This window comes from Pteropus alecto, unplaced genomic scaffold, assembly GCF_000325575.1.
Source record: "Pteropus alecto unplaced genomic scaffold, ASM32557v1 scaffold21, whole genome shotgun sequence".
NCBI lineage: Eukaryota > Metazoa > Chordata > Mammalia > Chiroptera > Pteropodidae > Pteropus > Pteropus alecto.
This window is the reverse complement of record NW_006436282.1, coordinates 26,792,498-26,809,586: the sequence shown is the minus strand read 5'-3', so window position 1 is coordinate 26,809,586 and position 17,089 is coordinate 26,792,498. Positions and strand designations below refer to the sequence as shown.

Below are 17,089 nucleotides of genomic sequence, written 5' to 3'. Positions count from 1 at the left end.
CCGGGCCCTGGTTGGGTTCTCATGTCACTGCTACTTTCCACCTGAGAAGAAACGTCAGGCAGGAAAGAGAGAGAGCACATGAGTGTGTTTTCTGTGTAATCCCAGAGACGGCAGACAGACGGTGAATTATACATGGAATACGTTGGTGGCAGAAGGGATCAAGGACAGCGTGACCAGAGTCAGGAGGAGCGACTGCATACAGGCTCCCCGCAGGACAGAGGCTTTGAGGAAGGATTCTAGTAAATATCGTGAAAAGGCAAACCCTCTGTGAAGAAGAAATCTCCTGTCCAAGAAACGCAAGTGGAAGAAGCAGCAGTGCAGAGTCTGGGAAGGTGGCGATTTGCCTGCCTGCGTGGAGAGAGTCAGCTGAAGATACTGTGTTGAGCACAAATTTCTTTAATTTAATCTTAAAACCAACTGCTTTAAGCTATTTCCTCCTGCATCCTTTAGCTAGTTAAATCCGTGGTCTCTTCTTGTATTCCCTTGTTCTAATAGGCAAACATCCCATAGATGCAATGAATACAGGCAAATATATATATATATATGCGGCATGTTTCTAAACTCATGGTTCTGTTTGGTTGGCTGTTAATAAAACAATTTAATAAAACAAAATCATGGAAAATACTAAAGTAGATGGTCTATAAATTAGAAAACGATTTAAATACTCTGAGGATATGTAGCTAATTTTTTCACTACCCCCACCTGTTAAAAGTCATTTATTAATTACTACTTGGGCTAACTTTTCTATCCTGCCACCCCAGCTAGAGTAGAATGTCCCTTTTTAACTCATCAACTATGTTCTTGATTGTTCAACGTTTCTTCAACTTGGCTTTTCGACAGAAATGGTAACCAAGTTTGCATTGGGGGCTTTTATTTCAGGACGTTCTCTCAACCAGGGAAGATTGCCCATTAACTAATAAAAGAAATCCTCTAATTCAATATTCTCAGAATGTCTTATCATCTGCACGTAACTGGCAGCATCTCACTAACCTTGAGAGAAATCACAGAACATTAACATAAGCAGCACGAAACCCCTGCAGTTGTTTCCCCTACGTGAAATGAAGTTTGTAGCTACTTCATTACCTACTGTTTCTCCATTTTTCCCTCCTGATATTTTCCTTAAAAAAAAAAAAAAAAACTGATTTCGTCTGCTACTGCTATTCACTGATATTAGAAACACATTTTTTTTTCAAAAAACACCCCATATTTTTAAAACCCTAATAATCCCAAGTAACCTGGTGACTGCCTCACAGTGAAAAATGACCTGGGTGGACAGATGAGACGAAGCGGTGGAGAGCCCAGGGAGGATGTGAGGGTTTTAGATTTCACCTCCTCGGGGATATTGTCTGTCCTACGCATTTCCTTTTTCCCCCAACCTAACACTGTGCCCAGCAAATAGTAGAAAGAACATGTGTTCGTTTTGCTATTTTAGTCAAAGAGCTTTATATTTAGTGTTTGATGTTGAAAATAGAATGTTGAAAGTGCTTAGGTCAATTAATCCAGATTTTAAAATAAGAGTTTATTCTCTGCCCTTGCTCTTAGGGTGAACTTTAAGCACGGTGTTATTTTTAGCAGTTCTGTTTTAAAGATGGCAAATAGCCATATTGTAGAAGGACTGAAATATGCAGATTCCTCACCTGAGCCACTCAAGCAGGTAGCCAGATAAACCATTTTTCACCAGCACTTATAGGAAGATAAGTGGATTGCCAGAAGCAGACTGTCTCCTTGACCCTGCTATGCCCCATTTGTTTTTGTTTTTTTTGGTGGGTGGGTGGGGGGATACTTAGTGACACAGGCTATGTCTCTCAATCTGTTTCTAACCACGCAACAATAAATAACATGTTCTCTCTTAGGCATCCTGTGAACAATAAAAGGTTTCTAATAATAATACTACTAAAAGTCAATGAACGATATTAATACAGTATAAAAACAAAGGTGTTGCTTGGCAATATGGTGGTATAGGTTAGAGGTTCATTTAAAATTCTTAACTAGGAGAGATTTTTGTGTTACCCTTGGAAATTTCTCCTTTATCTTCCTCTGAGCATTGAGCTATTAATGAAGACATTTTTATAAAAATTGTATAAAAAAGAGACATATTCTTCCACCTCCAAAGGGGGGAATTAAATGAAACAAAATTTGTTAATAATGATCCACTGATAATTTTGGCTAACACTGCAGTAAACTCAGACCGGGAATAGAAATCGACCATGTCTAGAGCAATGTTTTGCAAAATGCATCCACGGAACACCTGCCGAATGCAGATTCCCATGTTCCATGCAGATCTGTGAAGTCAAAGTCTTTGGAATTGGGAGATCAGCATGTTTGACAAGGTCCCCAAGTGAGTCTTCAGTATACTGAAGTTTGAGAACCACCACACTAGAGCTAACTGGTTAGTTTCCAGATAACATTTCTGAATTGCATGGTGGAACAGTGAATTACATGCTTATTGGAAATGCATAAGTGCCAGCTCATCCAAGGAGAATCTGCTCTCCCTGTTGCTTAGTTGATTGCCAAGGCATTTGGACATGTTTTTAATAAGCCACTTCAAAATTCTGTACTTTTGATTCATGCCAAAGAATATCGGATTTTCTGTGATACTATTCATATAAAAAATTCAATTATAGAATTTTTGTGGCATATTAACTAAAGAATGTTCAGTTTATCTCTTCCCACTGATATTTCGAAATTATCCTTGAGTCAAAGCAGACTACTAGGCAGCAGCCATACTTGTCTATGACAGGACAACTGATCTACTTTTACAAAAGTATACTGTGATCGCTGTACAGTGTGTCATCGGCAGTGATGAAATACAGTGTTTTCCATTATGGGGGTAATCAAGCAAAAGTTAAGTGACTCCTTAGCAAGAATATTGTAGAAGGGTTTCGATGTCAGATAACACATTGGATGACAGATATTTTGAGTCTCTTCCAACTCTGAAATCCTTAAATCTATTAAAAATGACATAGTTATTATTAGAAAAATATAAAATCAGCAAAAGAATGAAAAGAAACATGCATTTCTCATTAAGGAGTATTTATAATACATAGCCAGAAAAAAAAATTACATTTCTATGAATAGAGTAAATAAAACTTGCTTTATAGTATCATTTTTTGGTCAATATTAGCAGGCATACACTACTTCCTGGGTCCCCAGTTTCTATCTCAAATCGTGTGAATGAACAAGCTACAGTGAAGACTGAGTGATCTAGGAACTTGACTTCCTAAAGCTTCCTAACCAGCTTTTGCTTCATATTTCTTCAGATAAAACTCTTTTTTGAAAAGTATAATCTGTAGTGCCAGGAAATCAATTAATTTTAAAAACTGCCAACTCTGCCAATAACCAGTAATATGAATGTACCCTTTTGCATTGAAGGTGTGAAGAAATTAAATGACCAAACACCTTCTGCTAAATCCAGCCCTGAGAGAATGTTGCTTCTCTGCAGTGAGGCTCTTTGAAATGAGAAATGGAAACAGCAATAAAAGAAAATGCCTCCGAGCAATCGTACAAATTCTTCCAAGTGGCACTCAGCCCAGAAGACACTTTCATTCTGTCTGAGGAGTAAAATTCCCTGGAGGCCCACCTAACCCCAGCATTTCAGAGCACAATGGGGCTCCCTCCACAAATACCCCTTCTTCTGATAAGCCAAAGCTTGTGCAAATTAGTAATAACCATTAGAAATAAAAATGATGATCCAAAAATGAATATTGTTAATGAATTCTAGGACAAATATAAGCTTGCAATAGAAGACTTGAACATAGAGATGTTGCAAACAGCAGAGAACTCTGCCATTTCCATACTAAGGCTGGAATAAGACCAGAAGGGATGGGCCACAGAGAAAGGTAATTAAATTGTTTTGAAAAAAATTTTTTTTTTTTTTGAGTCTCTCTTGTGATCTAGAGTCCTGGTCAGCAAACCGCACCTGTGAGACATAGCTGGTCTGCCACCTGAACACCGTTCCTGATGTCTCATTCATGGCTGTAGCGGAAGCATTAAGTAGTTGCCACAGAGATGGCATAGCTTGCAAAGCCTGAAATATTTTCTATCTGGCTCTTCACCAAAAAAGTGTGATGACACTTGATCTAAAGCATGGTCACATTTTTATGAATGTCCATGCGTGCTTCCTTTTGAACTACATTTTTAATAATTATTTTCAAAAGTATTTGCAGGAAGAAAGACTGCTCACTTTTGTATCCCTGACGATGCTTTGATTTAGCTCTCTTTCTTGAATGATAATTTTTAGACGTAAAATTATTCAGCATTTATAACAACATTTTTTTGTCTTCTTGTATTTAGCACTGCTGATGAGAAGTCTGCGATTGTAGTTGCTATGCAAATAACTTGTCTTTCCTTCCTACTTGCACTTAAAATTTCATTTTTATCCTTGATATTTTCTAGTTCGGGGATAATATTTCAACATGGTTTTATTATTATTTACTCTGATGCACAATGAGTGTGCATTTTCAACATTTAGTTTACAGGTCTTTGTTCTGAAAAATTTGCAGCCATTATTTTTTGGAATATTCATTTTTTATTTGCTTCTTTTCCTTAATCTAATATGTGTCTTTTGCAGTCTATTACTATTCTTATATCTTCCGCATTCCATAACTTCTCCTTTACATTTTTTTTTATCTCAATATCTCTCTATATTAAGTTCAAGGTACCTCACGGTCTTTTTTCGTGTGTCTGTGATTCTTGGAATTCTCTCTTTATTTGTGTAAAATTAAAGTCTATATTTTTCACTTCCAGGATTTTGAATTAGTTAATTGTCAAATACATCTTTTCTCATTTTTTTTTTTGCTTTTAGTTGTTCCTTTTTAAAAATATTGCTTCCTCTATTATACATCTGAATTTATTCACCGAATATTTCAAAGCCATGTTTTGATAGTTCTTTTACTTTTCATTTTATGTGCATAAATTATTTTCCCATTAGTTCATTCGGGAGCAGTCTTCCTTGACTGATGTATTTTGGACTGATGGTTTGTAGGCTCATCTCGAGAAGGGACTGTGTAATTATTGTTGTTGCTGTTGTAGTTTGTATTCTCTCTCTGCACACCCATTCTTGTCTAGGAGTTTTGGGGTTTCCTTTACCCGGCATCCCTGCCCCACTCTTCCAGGCAGAAGAGGGTCCAATATCAGCATGTGGGCAGCTTGGACTCTGAAACCACAGAGAGCTCAAGGATAGTCTCTGCCACAGACAGAAGAATAGCTGACCACAAGCTTTATCATCTTTCTCCTATTCCCATAGGCATTCAGCTTCATATAAGCCACAACCTAGGCAGTTATCAATGACAACTTTCAGACTCGTTTGAGAACCTGGTTTTATGCTATGCGCTGGCTCTTGTCCTTTACCTGGCTGGAGATATACGTATACACTGTCTTCCCATAGGAGACAAACTCTTCCCAGCTCCAGACCTAGAGTCCCGTCTTGCTTGATTCTTTTTTTTTTTTCCTTCTATTTGTAGTTTATGGACATATCTATCTTATTTTTGAGCACAAATTTATATTTTTATTTTCAATTTTCATTGTTTAATCGATTACTGCTGTGCTTAGTTGAAAAAAATAAAGGATAGATAGATTCTAGCTATAAACTTTACTATGCCATTTTGAAAAGATATGAGTAAACATGGAAACCAGAGGGACAATCCGACTAATAAAAGCGGAGCATCTAGAGTTATGATCCAGAAATTCCAATCCTAGATTTATGCCCATCAGAAATGCCTACATATACTTACCAGAAGACATGTACTAAAATATTCATAGACATACTATTCAGAATAGCTCCAAACTGGAAGCTATCTAAATGCCCATCTGCAGTAGAACAGATAAATAAATCACGGCATAGGCACACAGTGAAACATTACATAGTAATGAGAATGAACAATCTGCAACTAGTTACGGTAACGTGAGTAAACCTCACAGGTAGAATGGCGAGAAAGAAGACAGACCCAAAAAAGTTCTCGTGATAGAATTCTGTACGGGGTAAACGTATGGGGTTAGAAGTCAGAGTGGCAGCTACCCTCCTTATGGGGTTACTCCCTGGAAGGGACACAAAGGACACCTTTCAAAAGGCTAGCAGTGCTTCTTACTTCAGGTACGTATTACATGGATGCGTTTCCTTTAAGAAAAATCATCAAGTCGTATGCTTCCGTGATACGTTATAAAACAGATTGAGTACAATGAAATCATTTTTTAAAGGTGTGATAGAACTTCACCAGTTCAGTGGTTTTCAAACTTCACTCCTAAAACCCTAAAAATCTCTAGACTTCAGGGCTACTTCTGGCTTCCACTAAATTGCAGGCTTGTTCAGTTTGGTTTTATTCTCTCAAGAGAACACTGTTCTCCACACTCCCAGCTGTTGAGTAAGAATTTTGTCTCTGGGAGAGCAATCAATTACATAACTGTAAAATTATTTTTAATTTCTTTAATTAATTGAGTAGACTTTCAAAGAGATTATAAAAATTACATTTACATTCATAGAGAACTTTAAAAATTGAAGAGAACTGGAAATTCCTGACAGATTCTTATCTGTATATCCTTTTATCCTCTGATTCTGAGGCTGATCATAATTTCCTTCCATAGGTTGTACTCAGTCTTATAACTGGGCCCAGGCAGAAAGTAGAAGGAATCTTATGACGTTGTCTATCAGTCCAATGACCCCAATCCATTGATTAGAGTACACTGATATTTGTGTTCCTACGTCATTCACAATTACTCTGCATGGTTTCCTAGCCTTCCGTTTTAAAAACTTACCTCTCTTCCAAGCAGGTGAATACTGCATGCTAGAATTTTTGTCAATTACCTGCTCTAGCAGACAGCTACGATCTTGGATTCTAACTGAAATTGCTAAGAAGCGTTGCATCAATTATTTCTTCCTATTGATGTATCTTTTGATTTTACAAGTCCATAATAGTCCCAAAGTCAGAAGTTCGTACTAAATCATTAAATTTGGCCTACAAACTCTCAAAATGCATCTAATTTTGTCCAGTATTCTGAAGCATGCTACTATTGTACCTATTTTTCCCAAAAGCCTATCTTTTAAAGCAAAGAGACCATCAAAAAAATTATCTTCCTAAAAACAGGCAATTCTCTTGAAGCTGGGATGTACTCTGTTATCAGAACCCAAAGAGCACACTCAGTGATTTACCCTAAGCCTATGAAATCCTTATGGATTATATTCCAAAGTCCAAGAAAAAGAGATAAAAACACTATCCATAAACCAGGAACCCTCTTCCCCCCAAAAAAAATCCACTCATACACAGCCTATCTCAGCATTTCTCAGCCAGTAAGAGTCTGTCATTGACTGAATCTTTCTCCTTACATTTTTTACTCCAAGCCAAGAATCATCTAACTTAGTGTAACTCCCGATTCTTCTTCCAGTTTGGATTTAAGCTGACTTTTCTATCTTGGCTCTAATTAGTCCCTAGAATATACAGACACTGGCCATCTATTCATCATCAAACTCAATATCTGCATGACATTAGTAGTCTGACAAATTTTCAGTCCTAGTCTGATTTGAGCCCTGGTTTATATAAGAGCCATCTATTTGGAAAGGTCTTGTTCAGAGTAAGAAGTCATGGTCACTGCAGACATTCTCATGATCACTGGAAATGTAAGTAATTGATTATGACACTCTCACGGGGTTTGACAATATATCCCCATAGAGCAATTCAAGTTGTCACTACTAAATGATTGGAGTTTTCATAAGAGATAAAATGAGTTGAAACTCAAACTTAAACGTTACACAAGTTTCTGTTTAATTAACCATAGCCTACTCTATGCCAAAAGAACATAAGGAAAAGTTTGGATTATACAGAAATCAATAAATCAATAAGATAGATAGATGAGTGATAGATGATAGATAGATAGATAGATAGATAGATAGATGATAGATAGATAGATAGATAGATAGATAGATGATAGATAGATAGATAGATAGATAGATAGATAGATAGATAGATGATAGACAAATAGATGATAGATGGCTAGATAATGATGATGATGAAGAGAGAGAGAGATGGATAGATGATAGACATGTTTTCTTTTTTCTCTCTGACCTTCCACATTTCTAATTCCTTATGTGGCCAAGGTTCTTATCACATATACATCCTTTAAGATCTATTTTACTAATTTATTAAACTTCTCTTTTAGTTTATGATGTGATTTCTTGACTTGGGCATCTGGTCACATTTGGTGGGACCATGCAGTATATTCGTATTCTAGAAGACAGGAGACTGAGTCTACCTAATCAGTTATCCTGTGAGGACTTTTGGCTACACCAGCATCTGGCAACTTAACATTAGCAATACATTATACCTGGTACTTCCTTTTATCATTATACTTCTTAAATTTTTTGATAAGGTTCTGTCTCATTTCTATTTACTCTCTCTATTCGTCCACCGATTCCTATTTGTACTGTATTTAAAATATAAAACAACCCCGCTTTGTAGAAAGAAATAAACTTAATAGAAGAAACAGAAAATCCACAGAAGTTCACACTTCTTCACTAATTTTTCAAATTAATAAACAATTACTCATGTCCTTTGTCTTCACTCTTCTTTCACAAGACCACTTAGTGGAACGTATTGTAATATTTTTCATTTTTTTATTCTATGCACTTAATTAATACTTTTAATATAAGTAAATATTTTATTTGCACTAATTTGTTCTCAACAAAATTATTTTGCCAGCACTGTTTTAGGTATGTAGCAGATAGTTCCTGAACTAAGTAACTGCTTGAGGATAATTCCAAATCTCATCCTAGAAAAAAATAATAACTTTTTGATTAAAAAAAAAACTTGTGATGAATGTTAGAGAGAGCTTCTCTATTATAGACCAAAATATAAAACACAGAACACAAGCAGGAAACTCATTCTTCAGATCTGTTAGTCTCTACGTGTCGCAAGAAACTAAACACTTCCTTTGGGATTTTCCTCACCCCTCTAGAACCCAGTACAGGTGACAATGACCGAGCAATACACCATAGTGTAAGAAGAGTTTCTTTCGTTTTCCTCACAATTCCTAAGAGGCTGAGAAGAGTCAGAGGGAGATAAAGATCCATAAAAGTTGGCAGAGAGTACCAGCACCATTCAAGTAGCTGCCCTGTCCAGAAACCACCTTCCAACATGGTACACTGGACTCTGGAAGAGTCTCTGGCTACTCCTACCTACAGACTAATGCTTTGAAGTGCAAATTAAAACCGAGGACCTTAACTTCCAATGTACAGCCTTCACTCAAAGACACTGCTGATAGCCTTCAGGTGACTGAACTAATCTCATGCCAAGATAGAATTAATTTTGAAGTAATTTGAAAAAAATGTGAAATATAACTTTGAGGGACCCAGAATGATGTCCTTTATTAATTTGCCATATGGACTCAGAATGTATAGTAAATTTATGCAACCATTCTCAACAATGATCTTTGCCTTTGCAGACCCAGACTAATTTCAAGCGCAAAGTCAGTGATTTAAAGTGTATATTCCTTATGGTTTGGGCATCATAGATTGGCTTTCCAATTATTTTTTAGTTTCCATTAGGTTGGTAAATTTCCCTGTAGCTCAATTGAGTCTAATCATATAATTATGTTCCATTTAATTGAAAATGAGTAGCTGAAAATATTTGGACTGAAAAAGCAGTAAGTCTCAGAAGAAGAAGGTTTTCTCAAATATTCCAAACAAAACTTTCATTGTTGTTGTTCTCTGCATCATTGACCTTGCACCAAAGATTTTACAAAACGTTGAGGTGAAGTAAGCAAGATGTTAAGAAAAATTGATTGTAACTTATTAAGTAGAGCTTAGTGGTTAAAAATCTAGAATTTAGTGCTCAATTTCCAGTCTTGATAACAAACTAAATGGCATGTCTAAGGCTCAGTGTCTGCAATCTATAAATAATAATGGTACCTACTACCTCTGTCAGGTACTAGGTCTCCATTCCAACATCTTCGCATAAGCCTTCCTCCTCTGGAGACACCGAAAAATGACAGCAGTACCCCCCATACTGTCTTAGATCTAGAGTTCTGAGTTCAAGATACGTTCCCATAAGTACGTGTACTTAAATTAAGGAAGTTTGAAAATAAAGATGAGGCGAAGACCACCTTGGTGCTGCCTTAGGCTCTGGACAACAAGGGAGCAGAGACATAAATTTTATTTTTCTCTGTAGTCATATTCCAGGATGTAGCCCCACTTCTGAAAGTCGGGAGGAGGCTGTGGGACAGCTGTGGCCGGGACCACACATTCCGGCGCCCAATCACTAGCTCTGTGTGTCTCATTAAGGAAATTGCTTCATTGATGGCTTGTTGAAATGGTTTTGTGACCTGTGGGTTGCAGCTATGGCCGCATCACCTCATAGTCTCTTAACTGGTAGATATCATGACAGGCTCTGATTTTGGCAGAAATAGGAGAGCATCTTTCATGTGCTTTTGGGCCATTCATGTATCTTCTTTTGCAAACTGCCAAGTCTTTTGCTCTTTTGTTTTATTGGGTTGTTGCCATTTTTTCTTTTATATTGAAGGATGATTAGCATGTACTCTTCTTATATCTTCAGCTTAATGACTTTTGACCCATGCGTACACCTGTATAACTACCAATCCACTTAAGATATAGAAAGAACATTTTCATCATCATGGAAAATTTCCATCTTCAATTCACTAAATCCACAGTCCCTCAAAAAGCAAGAAATTTCTTTTTGTTTCTAACACTTTGGATTTCAAGATTTGCTGGGTCTTGGACTTTATAAAAATGGTATTATGTACATTATACTTTTTTTGGTATCTGGCATCTTTTACATGATTAATCTGTACTGAAATCCATTCATGTCGCTGCCTGAATTATTAGATTTTTAAAAAATATATATTCCTAAGGAGAATTTCTTCATATAAATATACCAGAATAAGTTTATCCATTCTCCTACAAATGGACTTTGGGTTGTTTCAACTCTTTGGGTATTATGATAAAGCTTCTATAACTTTTCTTTTATAATTCTTTTGTAGACATATGTTTTCATGTCTCTTGAGTCAATATCTAGAGGTAAAAAAATCAGAGTCATTGAGTAGATTATATTGAATGTTCCAAATCAGTTGAACTATTTTGCATTCTCATGACCAATGTATGGGAGTTCTACTTCTCCAAATAGATGGAAACATTTAGTATGGTCGGTCTTCAATTTTACCCATTTTTTTTTTGCTGTGAAATAGCTTATCAGTGGTGGTTTTAGTCTGCATTTTTCTTTGCTTGTTGGCTACTTATATATACTTTTTTGACATGACTATTCAAGTAACGATGTCAATTTTTAAGTTGGGTTGTGAATCGTTTCATTGTTGATTTTAGTAAGTTTTTATATAGTCTATCTAAAAGGCTTTCTCAGAATATGGGCTGAGAATGTATTTTTTCTAGATTAGAGCTTTCTACTGAATTTATAATTTTGTGTTAAGCAGAAATTATAATGTTTACGGACCCATTTAATTAGTGTATTTCTTTTATATCAAGTCTGTATTCTGACCAAGTAAACATTTCCCAAAATCTTGAAAATATTTTCTATATTTTGAAATACTTCATTGTTCTGGGTTTTATTTTATGTCTGTGATTAATCTCGAATTAAGAATGAGATTATGGTCAGGTTCTTTTTTTTTTTTTTACACATTCAATCAGTCTTTAGCATCATTTATTTTTAAAAATGTATTTCCCAAAGTATTGCCTTGATGGCTTATTGAAAATCAGTTGTTCATCTGTGCGGAGGTCAATTTCTAAACTCTCTAGTCTGTTTGTCTGCTATATTTGTGTCTCCATTATGATAATACCACACTATCTTGATTGTAGCTTTATAATAAGCATAGAAATCAGGTAGTGAAGGTACTCTAAGTTTATTCTTTTTCAACATTGTTGTGGCTACTCTAGATTGTTTGAATTTGCATATACATTTTTAAAATAGCTTTCAGTTCTTTCAAGAGAATCTGCTGGAATTTGGTGTGGACTATATTGAATCCCTAGATTTATTTACAGTGGTCCTTATTCCTTCTTACAAATTCATCTTACACTTCCATCCGACACTTTATTTAGCCATCTTTGTAGTGCAATTCTCCTCCAAACAAACTCTCACAAATTTTGACACTAAATGTCTTTCTCCATCTTCATTTTGAATACTATGTCTGTGAAGACAGAATTCTAGATTAATACCTTCTTTCTTTCAGCAATTTAAAGATGTTGTTTTACTCCTCTTTGGTCTATTTTGTTTCTGCTGAGTGGTCAGCAGTATTTAATTTCAAGTTTCCTTGTATGTAAATTTTTTTCCTTCTTTGTTTATATCCACTCTTCATATCTGCTCTTCATCATTGACTGTTATATGGCAATGTGTGGCTTCTTCTATTCGTTCTGCTTTTTATCTCATTTCTTCGAAATATACTTTGAAGTTTTTCATTAATTTTGGAATATTTTCATCTCGTAGGTCTTCAAATATTTCCTTTAACACATTCTCTCTTTTTCATCTCTAATTGGAAATTTATCTACTGGCTATCGACCAAAAGCAGTTTTGTCCCCCAGGAAACATTTGAGAATATTTAGACACATTTTCGGTTGTCTAAATTAGAAGTGGGTTTTCTACTGCCATCTAGTGGGTACGAGTCCAGGATGCTGCTAACATCCTACAATACACAAGACACCATCTTACAACAAATAATTATCTGGCCCCAAATTTCAATAGTGCCAAGGTTTAGAAACCCTGTTTTAGATTATACAGTATTGTTTTATAGATTTCAGACATTTTGTCTTGTTTTTATTTCACTCTTTTCCTCTTGTATTTAAGTTTCCATATTTTCTGTTGGCTTGCCTTCAATTGTACCCATCTTTCAGCCTGTTGTTAAGCCCATCAAATTCATTCTTTATTTTTAGTATCATATTTTTCATTTCTTATTTTTTATAGTATACACATCTATGCTAAATTCATCTCTTTTCTCGTGTTACGTTTCTCACTAGAATCTTTAGAATTTTTATCATAGCTATTTTAACATATCTTCTTCATATTTCCAGCATCTGGGGCATCTCTAGTTCTGTTCTACTGACTATTTTATGTCTTGACTGTAGGTCCGATTTTCCTGTTTCTTTAGATGTCTTTATTTTATTTATTTATTTATTTTGATTTTACAATAGATATTTTGTATAGCACAATAGTAGAGAATCAAGTAATTCATATTTGTCTCCGGAAATTAGTGTGCATCTTCTTCTCTTAGGCTGCAAGAGTGTAGGCTTAGTCAATCTGATCTAAAGTCAAGCCGAATTTTGACTTATGGCAAATTTAGTTCAGTGGAGTTCACGACTAGTTTTACATACTTTGAGAATAAAATGACTCTATTCTTTTCATTAAGGGCTGCGATGTGAACTCTAATGGGATTCTAGATTTGCTTGTGCTTCTTAAATAAGTTGTTAGCTTCGAGAACAGAACTTCCAGGACTGCCCTGCTCTGCAGGGTTTTAGACTGTTGAGAGTACACTTTGCTGTCCAGTGAGTACCACGTACCGCCCTCTGGGGTTGGGAGATTTCTTTTAGCCTTGCTGCTCAGTCCAATATTGAATAAATGTAGTTCTTAATCCTAGGGAGAAAATGTTCCTTATTTCATTAGTCAGTATGATGTTAACTGTAGGTTTGTTTCAAATAGCATTTATCATAGTAAAAATGTTTTCTACTCCTAATAGGCTAAGACATAATATCATAAAGAGATATCGACTTTTGTCAGATGCATCATCTGAATTTTATTAAGATGATTGTTTATCCACCTTATTAATGTAAAAATTAGATTGGTTTTAGGCTTATTTTAATTTACATAAAGCAAAAGTCACATTTTTGTGGTTAAAGTTGTATGAGATTCCCATAACCATAACCAGAAAAAGGATACAGAAACATTTCCATATCCCGAAGGATTACCTCATAAACTTCACTTGTATTCAGAACTGACCCCCAATTAACTCCTGGCAAACACTAATCTCTTCTGACTTCCTCTATTATTGTATTTTCTAAAATGACAAATAAATGAAATTATACAGAATATAATTTTTTAATATTGGGTTCTTTAATTTAGCATGAGGCATTTGTGATTCATCCATGCTTTGTAGATATCAATAGTTTGTTCTTTTTTATTGTTTAGTAGTAGTCCATTAGATTGATTTATTTTGGAATGATAAACTAGCTCTGGATTCTTGAGATAAAACCTACTTGGTCATAGTATAATTTTGTTATTTTCGATGTCTATTGCTAGATTGATTTGATATGTTCAGTTAACAAATGCTGTGTCTTTGTTTATAAGATAGATTGTTCTGTAAAATTCTTTTCTTATAATGGAATTGTTAGGTTTTGATATTATTGATGTCCTAGGTACATAAAATAATTGGAGAAGTCATCTTTCCTCCTTTATTTTCTGAAATAACTTGTGCTTCATTTCTTCATTACTTCTTCATTAAATGTTTATTAGAATATACCAGTGAAGCCAAGATTATTCGTATGAAGGTTTAAACTATAAAATTATTATAAATAATATATGCCTATTCAGGATATTTTACTTCTTGTTGACTAGTTTTAGTATGTGTGATTTTCGAAGATTTATTTCACACAAGGTGTCAAGTTTATAATCATTGATTCTCTTTTATTATTATTTTAATATCTGTACTATCTTTAGTGGTATCCTCTTTTATTTATAATATTGGTAATTTATGTTGTCTTCATTTCTTGATTAGCTTTCTTAAAGATTATCAATGTCATTAATCTTTCAAAGCACCAACTTTGACTAATTTTTCCTATTGTTCATTTCCTATCAGATGGATTTTCTCTTATTAAATTTTCCTTTCTTTTTCTTATTTTGTCTGTTTTAAGCTCATAGCTTTCTTAAAACATTGATTTTAACCTTTTTATTTTTTATTAGAAATATTTAAAGCTATAAATGTCTTATACAGAATCCTGTAGCTGTATCTCATAAATGTAGATATACTGCATTTTTGTTACCACTCAGTTTTTAATATTTTCTATCCTCTCTTTTGATATCAACATTAACTCATGGGTTGTTTAGAATTGTACCATTTTTGCCCCTCAAATATTAGGAGATTTGTATATATTTTATTTATCAATCTCTAATTTAACCACATTGTAGCAAGCCAGCATATCTGTATGATTTAATTTTTTTTTAATTAATGAGATTTGTTTAATAGCCAATTAAATATTCCCTAAGTATTTAATAGCCAATTAAATATTCCCTGGCCTGCACTGGTAATCCCTTGTCTAGTTGTTGGGTGTAGTTTTCTCTAAATATCAATCACATCAAGTTGGCTAATACTATTCTTCGTATCTTTTATGCTTACTATTTTTTGGGGTCTATTTGTTCGATCAATTACTAAAAGAGGTGTATTAAAATTTCCAAATATTATAATAATCTGCTTATTTTCCCTTTGATTTTGCCTGTTTTGGCTTTATGTATTTTGAAGCCCTTTTATTGAGTACTTTGCTATTCTGCCTTGTAATAAAAGGATCCTTTTATCCTTATGAGATACTTCTTTACCATTAATATAAATACCCTTTGTATTGAAGACTACTCTCTGATGTTAATACGACACATCAGCTTTCTTATGCTCATTCTTAGTGTGATATATAATTTGTCATCCTAGTACTTTTGACTTACTTTGTCTTTATATTTAATGTATATCTACTATAGATAGCATATAGTTTGACTATACATTTATTATCCATTTTTGGCAATCCCCGCCTTTTAATTATAGTTTTTCTTTATTTAAATTGAAAATAGCACAGATATGGCTGGACTTATGCCTAACATTTTGCTATTTGTCTTCTATTTACGCCACGCTTTTAGCTTTCTTTTCTCATCTTTTTAGGGTTATTCAAATTATAGTCACTATTCCATTTACTTCCTTATATGATCTTTAACTGCATAGACATTGATATATAGTATGATAAGAAAAACAAATATGGAAGAGAAAATGTGAGGATGAACCCTAAGCTATGAAATTTGAATTAGAAGAATCAGTATGAACTAGTGATTGTTTAAAAAAAAAAAAAATGCTTCCAATCTATGGCCATGCCACACTGAATGTGCCCGATCTCGTCTGATCTCAGAAGCTAAGCAGGGTCGGGCCTAGTTAGTAGTTGTATGGGAGACCACCTAGGAAGACCAGGTGCTGTAGATGTTAAATAAACAAACAAACAAACAAAAAACTTCCAAACTCTTCTATTGAAGGGCGTAGAAGAAATGTCACCCAAAGCAATGAGTATGTATAATGCTCAGATATGTTGTTTTTTAAATGTCCCTTTCGACTAAAGAATATGAGGTTTGGGACTGGGAAAATAAAAGGTGAGCCTGAAACATATCATTGCATCAGAAATCAAAGATATGTTCAAATACTAAATAAAACACATTAAAAATATATAGGAGATTACCTGAAAGGATTTCCACTGGTAAAATTTAGGACAAATTAAACACTAAAAAAATTATCATAATGGCTTCTAACACATTGACTAAGAAAAACAAGAAAGGAATCAATACATTCAGAGAGATATTTTTTAACAGTGACAAGAGGCTATGAGTGAGGGAGAGATCCTCCTTATAAAATAAAAGAGATAGGGAAAATTCGCCATTTTGCTACTAACAACATAATAAATAACTTTATAACAAATTTTATAAACAAATGTTAAAATTAGAACTAAAAAAGAAAGATGTATTCATATTTGGAAATTTCAATATCCCTATTGCATTAATTGATAGAACAAGTGGAGAAAAAAACAGTAAAGAGAAAAAATTGGAACACTATCAGTCAATTTGACGAATGGCAAATTATAAAACATAACAACAACTAAACCATACACATCTATTTCAAGTGCACAAGGAATATTCACAAAGATACCATATGCTCAGCCAGAAGGTAAGTCTTCATAATTATCAAATAATGATATTAAATTATATTCATTTTCAATAAGATATCCTAAAAGTCCTCAAATACTAGCATATCAAACACTTCTAAATAACATGCAGATCAAAGAAGAAATTATAGCAGAAATTAGAAAATGTTTTTACCTCAATAATAATGAAAATAGAACATATCTAAATTT

The 17,089-nt window shown here is 34.3% G+C and overlaps 1 pseudogene; it reads left to right on the top strand.

Moving 5' to 3' along the window:
* Window positions 1-16,051: 16,051 nt before the first annotated feature.
* On the top strand, window positions 16,052-16,170 carry LOC112479809 (annotated as a pseudogene).
* The last annotated feature ends 919 nt before the right edge of the window (window positions 16,171-17,089 follow it).